The sequence below is a fragment of the Lissotriton vulgaris genome, chromosome 3_1 (genome assembly GCF_964263255.1).
Source record: "Lissotriton vulgaris chromosome 3_1, aLisVul1.2, whole genome shotgun sequence".
NCBI classification, from domain to species: Eukaryota; Metazoa; Chordata; class Amphibia; order Caudata; family Salamandridae; genus Lissotriton; species Lissotriton vulgaris.
Genome location: NC_141689.1, coordinates 1,226,705,327 through 1,226,717,974, shown reverse-complemented (window position 1 = coordinate 1,226,717,974; position 12,648 = coordinate 1,226,705,327). Strand labels below are relative to the sequence as shown.

The following is a 12,648-nucleotide window of genomic DNA, read 5'->3' as shown; positions in this document are numbered from 1 at the left end:
CTCTGCATGCAACCTCTGCATAGAGGCACATGGGGGCCCCATAATGGTCCCAGAGTTAGCTCATTGCCACCCTTTCCATGGGAGGTTTACCGCCATGGATAGGGTCACAGTAAGGAAACTGGTAATATGCTTGGCGGTGCCGCACCGGACCCACCACGCATATTGTGGCCTCACACCTCAGTGCCACTGCCGCGGATCACGGACACCTGGCGGTTGCGGCAGTCCCAAAAGACGACAGTCGGACCACTGGTGTGACGGTCCCTGACCACCACCTTACCTCCAACACTAGCTTGGCGGCCCGATGGACCGCCAAACTCATAATCAGACCCTTAGAATAGTCTGAGGTGAGTTCTTCCATTCTGATTTCTGTACTGTAAGGACCATATCACTCAATTCATGTGCTTTTGGTATTTTTTACCATGAGACATACCCCTCCAGTGCTTAATTTGTAAATAAAAAATAAAATAAATAGATAAAGAAAGAAAGAAAATAGGGTCCCAAAGTTTTTTCTTAGGAACACTCAGACGGAGCTGCTCAGGTTCCTAACTTCCAAAGCTGCCTAATTTTGATTCCACCTCATGCCTATTTCTCTCACCAGCCTGCACTCCCCATTTCTTTATCTCATTCTAGCAGGTTCGATTCCACCCCTGCTTTCTCTCTTTGGCACTGTTTCCTTAACTTCTTCCATTCTCACTTTTCAGCCTTTCTCTCTCTTGCTTTGGGTCAAAAATCTGATTATAAACTATACGTCCTGGCCCCCAAAAATGAGTGCTGTAGCTGAGAACTGATACCCTCCGTTTCAAACGTTAACACTAAGCCGCCATGATTGCATTGCTGCAAGTGTAATTATTTAACGGAATTGAAAAGTTTGTACAGGTCCACAACTCATAGTTACCGTTCAGATTAGTAGCATAACGCAAAATGGTGGCCCCTCTTCAGAATGTGACGATGGACCCCACGTTTCTAGCCACAGCCCATGCAGGTAAGAGCGGTGGGGCGGTGGTGCCGGGTGAGGGGGATTTTGAAGGACAATGCCTATAGAAAAGTAAATTAATAATTAATTTCCCCTTGTCGTCGTCCGTCTAAATCCACTCACAACTTGGCCCTACCACACTGGCGTAACGAAAAGTGAGGGGGCCTCCCTGCACGGTACTTAGGGGGGCCCCCTCTGGGCTCAATCAGGAGCTCTCCGGCTAGAGTGCAGTGCCGAGGGGGCCCCTTGGAGCTAGGGGCCACCCCGCACCGCGTGGGCTGCGGGGGCCTGTGTTACGCCCCTGCCCCACCGCTCTTACCTGCATGAGCTGTGGCTGCAAGCTTCCCATTTTCATTGGGCTTGTGCTGAATTGGACGTCCCTTGAACGCCCCCCTCCCCATCTCCCCACCTCCCCATACCCCACCCCTGCATCATAGGGTGTGCGTTAAGCCCCTGCCGCAGGGCACTTGTACACCAGCCTCACTCACAGAACGAACTGCAGGCTGAAGAGGAAAAGACGATCTGCTTTATGTGGTTACAGGTTTAAAATGGCTTCCAGGACAAACTAGGCCAGCACTGTGGCCTCCACCCGGTATCCCACTTACGAGGATCAGACACAAAATACATCTGTGAAATGCAATCTATGGGCCGCATGTGTGAGGCAGATGAACTTTAATTGCATTTTCGTGAAATACAATTGGGGGCTTATGCAGCATTTTCGTCCAGATGCTGGGCGCACTTTAGGAGTTTCCATAACAAGAACAGATGCGACACAGAAGAGGCTGTTCCAGCCGAGCAATGCTGAGTAAAAAACACATTCTGAAAATAAATAGATGTTCTCCTAAGATGATATTATGATGCTGTGCATATATCTAAGTGTGTATTTTAAAAGAAAACTCCACAAATGTGACACAGAAGCACACTCTGATACAGATTTCACTAAGAAACAAAGGGGCATATTATCAATGGCTAGCGATAATTATCGCTGGCCGTACATAGCGATAGAAATATTATCGCTGGCTATCGCTGAATATTATCGCCAAGATAACGCTATATTTACAACGCATAGCGCTATGGCGATAATATTTCAGTGATAGCGGTGTTTTCAATGGAACATCGTTGGTTTTCCAGCGATGTTCCATTGAAAACAGCGATAACATTGCTGATACGACCCTGTGGTCGTATCCACATAATCCATCTCCCATTAAAAATATGCCTTAGTCAGGAATTTAACAGACGTTAAATTCCTGAGTTATGGCTGAGGTAGCGCGATTTTTTGTATCGCTGCACCTCTTTGTTAATATCGCGAAGCTGCCTTCACGATATGAACATGTGTTGTTTTCACAGCCACGCCTTCTTTGCATCTCATTAGCGATGCGAGGCGATGCTGTGAAAAAACGGGCTCTCCATCAAGGAAACACGCGCTAGCGTGTCCTTGATGATATTGCGATATAATTATCGCTGCTTTTCGCCCAAAAACGGACGCTAAAGTGGCGATAACTATATCGCCAGCCCTTGCTAATATGCCCCACAGTTTGACATGATGATGAGTGTACCGGGTGTAGACTTGAACCAGGTAACTCCACTTGTGTTGCTGGTGACAACATCACCCCCCCCGACCCCTCCCCCACACCCGGCTCCCCCCATCTGGTGGAACTCGTCTGAGGAAACAGGATTTATTTATTTATGCGTTTTTATATAGTGCAGACTTTACCCGAAGGCGTCAGAGCGCTTCACAATAGGAACAGTAATGATACATGAGGAGAAAATTACAAGTGAACAAATTACAAAAGCAAACGTTAAATTACATGAGGTAAAAGTGACAATTGTGAGCAAACAAAATACATGAGGTAGAAAACAGTGCATTACAGGAGGAAAAAGTGACAAGTGTGCAGGTTACAAGAGAAAACAAGGTACAATTAGAGGTATAATACTGCAATTTATGCTAGACACTCAGGCAAAAGAACAAACGTTACGCAGGCAATGGTGGCACTTGTGCAAGTATCAAAAGCAAACAAAATGTGAGAGGTAGCAAACAGTGTGTTACAAGAGAAAATTAGTGTGTGCATGTTACAAAAGAGTACCAAACACAGGTACAAGGATAATACTGCAATAAATGGCAAACACTCCAAACACAAGAACACACTGGGAAGGCACTTCCATAGTCATGGAGAATAGAATTTTCAGTAATGGGGAAGATGGGAATCGCATGAGGAGAAGGGCCCATTCATTGTGGAACCTGCATGTTATTCCACATTCTGGACCTGAAAACTCGTAAGTGCACAGCACGGACACTGGGGGGTTGGGGGGTGGGTCTCAGAGTAAGACATTGAATGTAGGCCCGGGCGAAATTTCTGTTACGCTGGTGTTGTCTTTTCTAATGTTTGTAATTTCACGTAATTGTTATGCAAATTCCTAGAAATCAAAATATTTCTCCACGTCGCTTAAATACATGCAATTCGCAACAAAAGTGCACTGTGCGAGAGAACAACACAAACAACCAGAGCTCAACTGCTCCTGTATGCGGCCCTTGGGCCTCAATTATGAGAAATGACGCATCGCTGCGTGAAAGCAGCGATGCGTCACTTCTCAGTGCGCACTCCTTGCGACATTCCTGATTCATCATATTTAATGTATGACGCATCATGTCGCAAGGAGTTACAGATACGTCAGTATTTCTGACGTATCTGTAAGCGCAAAAGTGACGCATTGCTGGAGTGTGTCACAAAGGTGACGCAACTCCAGCAATGCGTCCTTTCACATGGGGCAAGCCCCATGTGAAAGGGCCTGCGTCAGTCTTACGCCTGCTGTGAGGCAGGCGCAAGATTTTTACGCAACAGCGTCCTAAAAGTGATGCAGTGAAATCTCATAGATTTCACCGCGTCACTTCTACGACCCTTCCTTGCGTCAATACGCCCCCCCTTGCATACATTATACCTGGCGCAGGTATAATGTGGCGTAGGGGTTTACAAAGTGACGCATCTACCTAGATGCGTCACTTTGTAAATATGGCGCAACAAGGCGCATTTTTTACACCACTGGTACGTCACAAAAAGTGACGCACCAGCGGCATAAAAGTGACACACAGCCTCATAAATGAGGCCCCTAGGGTTTTATGCACTATTAATTTATGTGACATGCGGCCTCGAGTAAAATATAGCAACACACCCCGACTGTGCGCGCAGCGTAATTCTTTGCGAATTCGCAGTAATGTCGCGTTATTAACTACAGGTATTTCGTAAAATCCTACAGGAAAGACCCTAAATTGGGGTTAGAATATAGTTAACAAGAAGAGCAATTTAAAGTATCCCTTGTGCTTCTTAGAAGCAGCACTACTGTGTAATTAGCGGACCCAAAACATGGAACAATAATTAGGCTTTCGAAAGAAATCGGTCAAACTGAGTGAAATGGCGGTAACCGCCGTTTCTTCGTGCTGGCAAGATGTCAAGCTCTCTCTTTAATCAGCCGTAAGACATGCCTGGGAGGTACTGCAAAGTACACAGAATGTGTGGGGTCCTGGAGGGAAGGGGGAGAATGACTGCCAGCTTTACTGTATAGATGCAGGTTACATCAAGATACATGTTCATTCCATAACCTTTTCTCTTTAGGTGTAAACTGTGCCATGGTTACAATTAAGACATGGAAAGCAAGCGGTGCGCATTTTTATGCGACTAAAATGGAGGTACATGCCTTCAAATGTTGATGTACAAGGAAGGACCCCTACTTTGTAAGTGCAACTGTTAAGGAGCCATTTCAAATTGCACAACCCAGAATCAGACGGTTCTCCTTTTCCCTCACCCCCACCCCCCCACACCCCTATTCTGCGCACTGTATTCGAACGGTTGTGTTCTAATCCGTTTTTTCTGTCTGCCCAAAAGATTCTGTCCCTCCCTTGAAATGTTTAATATTGGGAGCAGGAGAACAGGATTATTTTTTGTGCTTTTGGCAAATTGTGAATTGGACTAAAAATACTATCAACCGGCTCATTCGCCATTAAAAGACCGAAGCATCCAGGGGATTGGTGAAAGCCTGGCATTGTTGTGCTGTATAAAGTCACCTCTGAAGAATGTGAGTGAATGCACTGAAACGCGTCAGGTGGATGGACAAACTATGCAGAGCTGTTTGGAATAAATAAAGTGGTTACTTACCAACTGGAGGAGTGCGTCTTTATGCGGGGGCATCTTTTGAATATATATATATATATATATATATATATATATATATATATATATATATATATATATATATATATATATATATATATATATATATATATATATACACACACACAGATATGTGTGTGTATATGTGTGTGTCTGTGTATATATATATATATATATATTTTTTTTTTTAAACCAGAACAAAACAATGGAATCTGAGAAAGTGACGAGAATGATTACAACTTATAATATGAGATCTAATGAGCTGGTCCAAATCTTCAATAACAACTGGCATATCCTTAAAACAGATACAGTCCTAAAAAACAAGTTACCCCTCAAACCATCTATAACTTATAGACGCTGTCAGTCCCTCGGTGACCACCTAACGAGAAGTCACTTTGAGGACCCCCCGAAACCATCTAAAACAAAACCGGCTCATGACTCCGTACGGCCTGAACCAGAGTGAGGAAATGTATATACATTTGTAAATAGACTTTGGGACTGGAAATAATATGAATTCATGTAATATAGGCAGAGGGTAAACAGTCAAGTCTCTGTCTTTGCATCAGTTTTTGTTTAAATTTGGAAATGTATTAATTATTTTAGTTTAGTGCACAAAAGTTTATGTAATGAGAAAAAAAGAAATTGGTAAGTTGCATATATGGTTTAACCAAAAGACATTGGTACTATGACTACGGTTAGAAGTGACAAATGAACACTTTGACGGACTAAATTGTGATCAATGGTGATAATGATTCTAAGGCCACTGAAGGCATCAATTGAAAAAGGCACAACAGTAAATGTAAAAATATTGTAAAAAATGAACTAGCCAAATAACATAATGAGGAGTATGAATTTGAATTCGAGGGTTCGTTAGAAAACATGAGCGGATTATGTCATGAATTAATTTAATTATCTACAACTTATCAATCATTACAAACTGGTTACTTTCAATTTCATTTCATTTTATATAATCTGCAACATTGATTACTAATTTGTTTTAAGTTATTGTTTATAATTTTCACTGTTTCTGTAAATAGCACTACAACAACCACAATGCCTTGCCTAGTGAGGGGGAGGTTATCAAGGTAACTCATGATCTTTATAAACTAATGGAAAGAGAAGGGCGGCACCGTGATCAAGATCTCAGTTGGAGATCGAAACGTGTTGGTGTTTGGAGTTTGTTTGAAATAAATATCCTAATTTACTTTAAAGAAGCATTGTTGTGCGATCCAACTTCTTTTCCTTGTGGAGAGAGATTATCGAATATATATGTATATATATATATGAATGATTACAACTTATAATATGAGATCTAATGAGCTGGTCAAAATCTTCAATAACACATGGCATATCCTTAAAACAGATACAGTCCTAAAATACAAGTTACCCCTCAAACCATCTGTAACTTATAGACGCTGTCAGTCCCTCGGTAACCACCTAACGAGAAGTCACTTTGAGGAACCCCCGAAACCATCCAAAACAAACTGGTTCAAGGCTTCTTTCCTTGCATGCACTGCAAAGCTTGCAAGTACAGCAAGAAGCGAACCACATACGAGGGGAGACCCAATGATTCACGACCCACCAGAACTATCACTAAATTTCTGAACTGTAATTCAGAATTTGTGATATATTGCCTTTGCCTATGCTCTAAGAGGTACATCGGGACCACCATCAACCCGGCAAAAAAACGTATCTTAGAGCACATGCGTGCCATTACAAACAGAGACAAGAGCTATCCCAGACTATCACTAAATTTCTGAACTGTAATTCAGAATTTGTGATATATTGCCTTTGCCTATGCTCTAAGAGGTACATCGGGACCACCATCAACCCGGCAAAAAAACGTATCTTAGAGCACATGCGTGCCATTACAAACAGAGACAAGAGCTATCCTTCGAAACCCATCATAATAGCAATAGGGATCTATTGACTTTTTTCCTCATAGATCAGCTAGAGAGGAAAGAACGGGGCGGAGACAAGATAAGATCACTGAGGGCATTGGAATCAAAATATATTATTGCCCTCCAGAGCATGCAACCTGCTGGGTTGAATAACGATGAGGAACTTTGGGTACACCTAGAGTAGGTCAACCATTTAGATATTTGAAACTATATCCGAATTACAGTTGTCCAAGCTATACAAGGGCTTTCTAGACACAATGCTGAACTAAGAACTAAAACAGAAAATAGGAAGGCAGGCAATAGGACATCATCCCAACACATCTAACTCTCCCAATCCTGTTATAACTCAAAATGCAATCACATTGACATCTAGGCCCATTCAGGGCAAGACGAGAGGAGGTGAGAATAGGTCAACTATCAGAATTTCCCATACAGGGCGGTAGAACAAGTGCGTATCCAAACATATGTAAAGTATGATTTGATTTGATAAAAATTTATAACGCGCAAAACAATAACCCGCAGGTATCAAGGCGCCTAACAATACCATCAGAAAATTGAAACATACATCCTTACACATAGGCTTGCAGAAAGAGGCGAGTTTTAAGGGCACATCGGAATTTCTGTAGGGAAGGTAGAGACCTAAGATCCAGAGGAAGATCATTCCACCATTTAGGAGCTAGGGTAGAGAAGGCCCTGCCACCCCACTTGGCTCTTCGTATGCGGGGAACTGTCAGGAGCGATTTCCCGGAGGAACGCAAGTTCCTTCCGGGAATGTAATGGGAGATGATGGAGCCGACTCCCATGTCGCTGTTTTTTGCAATGGCTCTATAGGTCATGCATAGGACTTTGAACCGTACTCGGTGTTCTACCGGTAGCCAGTGCAGCGATTTCCTGGCCAGCGTGGCCGAGGAGCGTCTGGGAACATCCAGAACAAATCTGGCTGTGGCATTCTGAACTACCTGTAAGCGCTGCAGGAGGCTCCTATTTAGCCCCGCATACAGCGCATTACAGTAGTCCAGACGTGAGCCAATGAGTGCGACAGCTATTTGCTTTCTGGACTGCAAGTATGAAAAAGGGACATAGGTAAATACGGTGTGAAATGATGATTTTATAAATCAAAATGAAATTATCATTGATAAAAACACCTTATACTCCAGTAAAGAGAAAAAAATATTTGACTGTGTTGCATTATGTATGTAAAAAATAACATCTTGGAGTCATATAGGTGAAGTTTTGTTCATAATCGTATATAATTCATTTTTTGTCCCCATAAAATGATTAATGTTTGTTACGCAATACAATGTAATATATAATGAATTTAATGTGGGTGATACCACATTGTTTTTAACCCCTTGCGTGCGGGGCGTATTTTCCGCCTGTGCTGACTCGGCCTTGCGCGGGCGGAGTCATGACGGAACGGTTCCGTCATCGGCACAGCTCAACCGATGCTGATGACGGAACCGTTCTGTCATCAGCATGGAAGGGGTTAACTGCACAAGCACTTTGCAGACGCCAAACTCCGCGTATAATTATTCTTTCATGTTTTTTGCAATGTATCTATGTAAAGGTACACTGTAAGATGGCTGCCTTAAACAACTTGGTGCCTTAGTCCTTTCTCTATGGTTTGAGAAGGGCGGAGATAAAATGGCGTCTATCCCAATGCACTGGTTGACAATGAGGAAGCCTTAACGGCGAAACACGTCTGTCGTCTTGGGGGCAGAGGGGTCTGCCAATAAATCACTTTTCTAAAAATCAAGCTCGGAGTGCCGTCTACTTTTGCGAAGAAGAAAGCGAGTGTGTGTTATCAATATATATATATATATATATGTATATATGTATATATATATACTCGCAACCAAACCACCAGCGCGAAGCAATTGCTGACGGATGCTATCAAATGCGGGGGTGTGCCCACACAATCAATTTCTCCAAAAGTCTCCTTCCAAATCCACGTTCCCATTAAAGAAGGAAAGCACTCCCGGGGGTAGTTTCTGTTGTTTTATTCACAGAACTTGCACAACCACAAAACAGACGCGTTTCGGTGTAAACCTTTTTCAATCTTATATACACACATACATATATACCCACACACATACGTCCTGATATGGTCAGACGCTCCTGTTGCTGCAAAGAACCGTTTCTTATTATTACTGTTATTACCGGTTGACTTCTCCCTACTGCGGTTGCCAGTAGGTAGTTATAATTAGGACCTAGTTTCCATAGACAAGACATTTTTTGTTTTGGTAATAGCATTGGCATCATTTGACAAATCTGCACAAAATTTTCAAAACGAGTTTGCTACTCACTTCAGCTGCTGTCAATAAAGATTTTGGGGTGATTCATTAAGCGGGGGCCAAGAAAAAGGTCTCAAAACGCTTTTTCCCACAGGGATTTTAGACACAATTACAACCTGAACTGCTCAAGGGAATTACACCAAATTTGGCAAAAAGTCGATCTTGGTCCAGACGGAGTGCTTTTTGTAATTTGGTGTAAATCCGTTCAGTAGTTTTGTAGTTATTAGAGAAAAAAGAATTTTAGATATCTAGGGACGGAAATCCTCCGCGGATCAGACAGGTCTTTTGGTGAGACTGGCCCTGGGGACCCCATCCTCTTGGGCCACTTCCAGATATGTACCAGGGTATACACCCTAAGACATAGTGGTTTTCCCACCTGCACTGGTGCGGGCAGGGTAACCTGTGTTTGCTCTCACTTGGCGGGAGCAATTTTAAAACTCTCGCCAATCGTGAGCAAACATTAAGGCGGTAGCAGAAAAAATGTTACCGCCTGCTGGGCGCGGACTTTCCATCTGCTTCACTGCCCGGAAACAGATAAAAAAATTGCTCCCACTTGCAGGAAGCAGCATGTTTTGCTGCTCCCTATGAGCGGGAGCAATGCCAGCTCCCACTGAAGCCTTAGAACCGGCTGGGGCTGAAAGGGCATTGGGGCTCCCCTCATGGCCACCAATAAAGAGGAAGTGGATGCCCTAAGATATAGTTACCTTAGGGCACAAATTATAGTTTGTTGTAATAAGTATAACTAGAACTGCAGAATTTCTATGGCTTTTTGTGTGTAAAATCTGAACCTAACTATAATGTCCCTGCAACCTCTGTTTTGTTTAGTGAATATATATATATATATATATATATATATATATATATATATATATATATATATATATACACACATACATATATACATACATATATATATATGTATATATATATATGTATATGCGCACACAAGAAGAATACACTGAACTCCCAGAAATGTAGTTAGTTCTTTAATGTTAGACAGACAGCAAGCTTTCAGTCTTTAAAATGCCACAGAAGATTCGTATCTCCTCGCATGTTCTCTGAGTGGTAAACCACCGGGCGCCGTCGCTTTTAAATTTTTCAATTCTTCACAAACGTGACCTCAAAGCGGCGCGCACAGCTGCTGGTTCAGCTTTAGGGGGTCAGGCCACATGCCCCCGAAATAGGCGCACACAAGAAGAATACGCTGAACTCCCAGAAATGTAGTTAGTTCTTTAATGTTAGACAGACAGCAAGGTTTCAGTCTTTAAAATGCCACAAGTGCCACTACGCGTTTCAACTTCCGTCTTCCTCAGGCGGCACTGGTTCATCACTCGCTGTTCCTCTCGCCGTGCCTTTTGGCTGAGTCTAGGCATTTTGGGAATTGTAGTCCCGATATTCCGCTATGCCTGTCTGTGACAAGAGTAAACAATACCGATGCGGCCCGTGTCAGGAGAGGAGGAAGGGCGCAGAAATGAGACATTAATAACAAGCCGAGGCAAAACTAAGGAACATGTGGGATTATAAAGCACTTAGCTATAACAAACATGTACTTAACAAATTCCCACGTGTTTGAATATCGGGACTACAATTCCCAAAATGCCTAGATTCAGCCAAAAGGCACGGCGAGAGGAACAGCGAGTGATGAACCAGTGCCGCCTGAGGAAGACGGAAGTTGAAACGCGTAGTGGCACTTGTGGCATTTTAAAGACTGAAAGCTTGCTGTCTGTCTAACATTAAAGAACTAACTACATTTCTGGGAGTTCAGCGTATTCTTCTTGGGTGCGCCTATTTCGGGGGCATGTGGCCTGACCCCCTAAAGCTGAACCAGCAGCTGTGCGCACCGCTTTGAGGTCACGTTTGTGAAGAATATATATGTATATATATATATATATATATATATATATATATATATATATATATATATATATATATATATATATATATATATATATATATATATAGATATATAGATATAGATATAGATAGATATATAGATATATAGATACACACATATATGTAGATCCAGTAGCAGCTAAAAGATTATTAGTAAGAAACAAAATTCATTTTTTGTACAAAAGTGTGGAGCTGATTTAATAAAAAAAAAAAAGTTTTCATTCATAGAAAACAACAGGAGAAAGCAAATTCCATAAGGCACAAACCTACATTGCTTGGGTAGTAATATGTACAAAACCACAGATGGGCATACACATGACACAGTGGTACTATAAAACTTTGATCATAGGGTCGAGGAAGGTACAGTTCGGCCCTAATGAATCACGGGACAAGGTAGGAGCTGATTTATTATCGTGATACCTGTGTGTGGGATTGGTCAATTACAGTATGGTCCGGATGAAAGATAAGTGGAGTGGAAACAGTATTCCTATTCAATGCCACATTCAATCTTTCATCAACATTCGATTTACAGACAGATCATATGATAACAGGCTCCACAGAAATATAGTTGTTCACATATTTCAGAAGCAAAACCATAAACTTCCGAATATAACACATTTCATGCTAGCCTGCAAAATCGTTTTTTTAGAAAAATATGTGTCAATTAATAAAAAATAAAACGTGGCAAAATAAAATAAACAATTTTGGGACGTGAAGTAGAAGTATCAATAGCACTAATTTCAGTAGCTCAGTTATTAAGAATGAAATGCCGGTACCCAGAATACATATTTGAAAGACCTTTTAACAGAGTTTTTTTGTTGCCATCAAACTGAAAGCTAGCGTTTTAGTTCGGCTGTAGGGGCACTTTACTGCAACTTGGGGCCATCTATTGCACTGATAATACAAGAAAAGAGGGAACTTAGGCAGTATGTGTCAAAGCTACGTGCACTGAAATTTCCACAGCAATCAATGCTGTAAACATGGTGCACTGATACTTTTGCCCCTTTTGCTTTTGAAAAGACTCACACACGAGTCATCTAGAGAACTTTTTCAGTTGTAATTTCTCTTAAATCACACAGACTAACAAGGATTATTGGCCACGGGTCACCCCAGTGCCAGACCAATCCTCATTGCATTCCTGGACCTTGGTGCATTCATGTCCTTTTTGCCCTCCATCCATGGACGTCATTCTAGGAGCCGCCGTAGGTCGCAGACAGTGGCGTAACCAAACTTGAGAGGGCCTCCCTGCAAAGTACATGGAGGGGCCCCCCTTGGACTCATTCAGGAGCTCTCAGGCCAATGTACTGTGCTGAGGGCCCCCCCCCCCCCCAGAGCTCAGGGGCCCTTCGCACTGCTGTGGCCTTTGTTACACCACTGGTCGCAGATACAACTCTTGACACTATCCTCGCGATCCATAGCTCAGA

At 42.5% G+C, this 12,648-nt stretch overlaps 1 protein-coding gene across 1 annotated transcript in view; it reads right to left on the bottom strand.

The window, feature by feature from the left end:
* Positions 1-12,648, bottom strand: part of CFAP299 (cilia and flagella associated protein 299) — a 2,008,232-nt gene that overhangs the window by 1,444,161 nt on the left and 551,423 nt on the right. The gene's annotated exons all lie outside the window — the stretch shown is intronic.